The following is a 5,228-nucleotide window of genomic DNA, read 5'->3' as shown; positions in this document are numbered from 1 at the left end:
TATTTATTGGTTATGACTATTTCATTTTTATTCACTTGAAAACTACCTTGTAAGACCAAACATATAGTTGATATAACTTCAATATTAAACTTGTAAAGATTGATTTATATAACAGTAATATTAATAACAGTAATAATATCAATGTGTTACATATATATATTAACAAACACTGGATAACAATTATCTCCATTAGGCCTCTTTTGAGAGACTTCAAAATACCCTAACTTATAGAAGTCATTTTGAATAGAATCCCTATAACTATTACCCAAATAAGAGATCCATTCCCTGAAAGGAAACATTAGTCCTCTGGCTATTACCAGAATGAAAAAAAGGCTACAAAATTAATTAGTTCACATTCTGATATCAGTGCACACTTATAAAAAAGGGAAGAAAGGAAGGTACTGACACCCTAGGAGAGCCAATGCTTTCTAACACTTCTTTCCCTATTTTAGGGTCAGAAGTTTGTGCCCCAGGCTTCAGAGGGTAGGAGAAATGTACTGCTTTTGTGGTCAAAACAGCATAAAAAAAGAAAGCTGTGGCTAAGTCCTCAGGAGGCAGAGAAAAAAATGTTGAACACATAGCTGCAGAAAAACAGGAAGTGCCCTGTAAAATTTGTGATATGCCAGAGTCTACAACACAGAGTCCATGATACAGCTTAACCATCAGGCCTACAAGTAAGGAACGCATACCAATCAACAAGGAACAACACAAAAATAATTTTGCAGCCAAAAGTGAAATGAACCTATTCTCAACCTTTTTAGACTCAAGGTGCTTGAGAACTTTTCTGAATTTAGCAGCAGTCCATTCAAAAAATAACTATGGAAAATAATAAAGCAGTGGTCACCAACCAGTTGATCACAATCAACTGGTAAATCGGGGAGCCTCTGACAGTCGATGTCCCCCAGACTGAAATCATTTGACAGAGGCTCCACAATTGGGAGTGGCAGGACACACATGGGGAGCGGCAGGAAACAAGTGGCTGGGCTGAGCTGTGCCCCTTGCCACTGGGAGCGAGCCAGGGGAGAGGGACGATCCCCTTCGATGCCCCCTGCCACTGGTGAGTGGGGCCTCAGCTAGGCCAGGCCAGGCCAGGGGAGGGTCAGTTCCCAGGCGGCTTGTCCAGGCACCCAAGGGGGCTCCTGTCACTGTGCCCAACCCAGGCCAGGAGTGCTGCACCATGCTGCACCTTTGTGGGTGGCAGCGCTGGGAGCGTTTTGGGAGCTATAGCCCCAAAAATTCATCTTTGCCCCCACGCAGATACCCCTCCCAGTGCTGCTGCCCACCTGCAGAGACACGGCACTCCCAGCCCGGCCTTCTGCATCTGCATGGCTGCACGGGACAGCTGGCCAGCAGCTTCCTGCAGGTAAGTGTAACAGAGGCCAGGCAGGAGTGAGACTGAACCATGGGCAGCTAGCAACAGGGGAAAGGGGGCCAGAGGGCTGCCTCCATGTGATCGACAGTTGGGGAGGGTGGAGGTCGTGTGTGTGCATGCGTGCGTGCGTGCGTGTCTGTCTGTCTGTGATCCTGGATTGCCCTTTCCTTCCAAAAGTAATCTTTACCTTAAAAAGATTGGAGTCCACTCTAATAGAGGATCATCACTTCAAAAAAATAACAAAGCAATTCCTTTGAACCCAGAAAGATCACAGCAATGGTTTGACACTATGGATTCCTATTTGAAATCTCTGGGTTTCTCTTGTGAATCATGTGTAGGGATTTCCACACCTAAGTGTTAATATTGTGAAGCATGCCAGAGTGCCCTTAACAGGATGACACAGCACCTCAGCTGCCCTGTTCTGCTCTCCCCAGCTGCACCTCCCTGGCTTCCTTCCTACCACACTGCCCTGCCTCCAGGAGCAGGACAGGAAACAGAAGCTGGAAGACAGAGGGGGAGCCCAGAGCCCCTGGCTGCCATAGGAGCTGGAGCAATGGGAGGAGTGGTGCCCATGTGGAAGCCCATGCAACCTGTGGTTGCCAGTTGGACACCTGTCCTAGAACACAAAAAAATAGTTTTGTTTTACATGTGAAATATACCTAGAAATGATTCTTGGCTGTAGACAAAACACACTGAGCTCAAGTGGTCCCTCTGCATTTTCTTTATCTTGGTTCTGCTGTGTACATAGCACTTCTGGGCTTATTAGAATAGCTAAAGAGTTGCTTCCACTTACCTGGGTCTGCAATGACTGCAAATATTTTTAGAGAAAGATTACTCCAGCACTGCAGAATAGAGACAGCTATGTATCAAAGGAGGTAGCTCACTCCTCTCTGGACAGTGAGAGACTTACTCTGTTAAGACAACAGAGGTAGAAACACTATGTGCCATCTCCAAGTTGCATAAATATGATATAAAAATATAATAAAATACACAAAATATCATTGTTGAAATTAGGACAAGTTATGTCCCACTACAAAGAAAACAGGAAAAGGATTCAAGAGATCAGGATGTAAAGACAGTCTCAGAAGCCAAACCCTCAACTGATGGTTTCAGTGATAAAAAGATATACCATAAACTGTTGCTAGGCCTCTGCCTTTTAGATCTCTTTTATAATGACTTTATCATCAAGAAACAATTTCAGTTCTTCAGTAGGTACTAGTGAAACAACTATGAAACAGGCTTCTTACAGGGTAGTAAGTTCTTGTAGTAAACAGCAATTACAACTTGCTATTACTTTAAGCTGAAATCAGATCTAAACATGTCCATTAGGTGCTGGAAGTCAAATTTTATTTTAAAAATATTTACAAATATTTATATATATATTTTAATTTTTCCTTAGTCATGCTAGTTTTGTGGGCCCTCTAATATGAAATTAATCTAAAATGGGGCTGTCCAACAGGTGACCTACAGCAACGGGGGTCTCTAATCTCCCCCTCCCTTCCTCGGGTTTCATTTCCTGCTCCCACTCCATGGAAACCCGCAACAGGGTACAGTGGTGGTGGGATACCACCCACTCAGGCAGTGCAGTGTCCACTTGCACATGTGATGCAGCAGGGAGTGGAGTAGGAGCTACATGTGAAATGCAAGTAGGAAGGTACAGTTCAGGGCCCATGTCTTGCCTTAGTGCAGTCCCTGAAGTACATACCCCAAATGGTTCAGCCCCCACCCAGCCACTTAGAAGATGGACATCCCTGATTTAAGGAAATGATACAAGATGCAGTATCCAAACAGCTTCAGGTAAATACAAAAAGGCAATAACCTACTATTTTTTGAAGGCACACATATGATCCTTGAAACTTTTATAATGTGAAAAATTCTTACGTATGAAAATAAACTTCTGTAAGAAATACTGAGGTGAGTAAACATTTGAAGGATCTTGGTCATGAGAGAAATTTTTAAAAATCAATTGTGTTATGATTGCCTGTGTTACCACTGATGTCACAATTCTACCACTCAACCATGAGCTGAAGCAGTCTCAAAATCAAGATGTGGTAAAATCTTAACTTAGAAGTTCCTCTTGTACCAGATTTCTAAAAACAGTAGCTTTCAAGATTGCATTGGATGATAGGTGCCTTATCCTTAATATGCTCCCTTCCAGCTACCTAACATCTGTGAATAGTGCTGAAGCTCTAGGAAGAACTACAAGGGTTCTTTGGGCTAAACCTAGGGTTACCATGCACCACAGTTTTCCTAGACATGTCCTCTCTTTGGATCCTCCAATCTCCATCAGGCTGATTTTTTGAAATCTGAACCAATGTCTGGGATTTTGCTCTGCTCCGTGCTGGGAACATGAGGAGGAAGATTGGAGGCAGGGGGCATCATGTGCTCTGCATGTGTACATGCATGTGTCTGGCATGCAGCCAGGCCGGGCCATAGGAGCAGCCCCAGTGGTTGGATGCATGCAGGGCCAGGGCTTGGGGACTGTCCCGGAAGCTGCAGGGGTGTGTGTGGCAGGGTGGGGTGTATGAGAGGGGATGAGAGGATGGGTGTATGAGAGGGGCTGGTGCCTGCTGGCACTGGGGAAAGATGTCCTGGTGCAGGGGCTACAGCAGGGCAGGGGGGTGGGGGAAGGAGGTGGGGGGGGTCCTTTGAAAGAAGCGGGAAGCTCCATGGCTGAGCCAGCGGCCCTGTAGCCAGTGCCTTTGCTCACAGTGCTGGGCCAACTGGGAAACACTGGCTGGGGGGACATGGCCAGGCTGCCTGGTGCAGCACTGGAGCCCAGACCAACGCAAGGGGTGCTACAGGCCTCCCCTCTTCCCTCCTGCCCACACCAGGGCCAGACTCACTCCACCACTGCCCACATGAATCAAAGTCATTGCACTCTGGCCCAGTCAGGACGGAGGCAGTTGGGGGCCACCTCAAGCAGGGCTATGGGGAGTATGGGGCTATGGGTCAGGAGTGCAGAGCACCAGGAGGGCCAGGGGTCTGCAGGTCATGAGTGAGGGTCAGCAGCTGGGATTGGGAGGCTGCAGGTTGGGTCTGAGGGGCACCAACATAGCTGGGGGGGTGGGGGGTGACAGGCACCAGCAGGGCCAGGGGGCTGTGGGTTGGGAATAAGGTGTACCCTCCAATAGGTGTCCTCTTTTTAGGAACTGGAAATATGGTAACCCTAGCTAAACCACAGATTTGTAACACAGTACCAGATTCTCCCCAGCCCTTTTACAGACATGCTGTGGGAGATTTGCACACTATATAAAGCCAAGAGGAACTGCAGACCACTGATAGCAGTAACTTGTTCCCTCCCTACTCCTGTTGGGCTCCTGCCTGAACAGGAGAAAGAGGCTGTGGAGAGAATAAAGATGTGCCCTGCTTCCTAAAAGGAAAACATCCCCCCCTTAGAACATTCATTATAAACCTGTGACCCACCCCTCATCCCCATTTTCTCTTTAGCTGCACCAGTAATCAGTCGCTGTGCCTCTAGTGGCCTCCCTGATCAAGGGAGGCTTATACCCTTGGTGGGCCTAGACCCGTGTTTCCCTTGCCAAAGCACGTAGGCCTGAAAGAAAAACATGATTTAAAGTCTACTTGGGCTGCCATACAGATTTCTTTTCATTCTTACCGTAGGGAACTCCTTTTTGATCCCAACTAAAGGCTCAAAACCTTATTCTCTACAGAAGATAGTTGCACTCAGACTCTACATGCCTGCCTCCAAGAAGCCTCATAAATGAGTTGTAGTTAGCAGTAAGAAGCCAAGGAGAAGGTAGGGTACATTTGCACCTTCTAGACTAACTGAAGAAGACAGCTATACTGAGCCTGTCCTTTCACAGCATCTGATGGCCTGTGCTACACTGGTTAG

The sequence above is a fragment of the Crocodylus siamensis genome, chromosome 2, assembly GCF_052110815.1.
Source record: "Crocodylus siamensis isolate JL-2025a chromosome 2, ASM5211081v1, whole genome shotgun sequence".
In the NCBI taxonomy this organism is placed as follows: Eukaryota; Metazoa; Chordata; order Crocodylia; family Crocodylidae; genus Crocodylus; species Crocodylus siamensis.
This window is presented reverse-complemented; position numbering follows the sequence as displayed.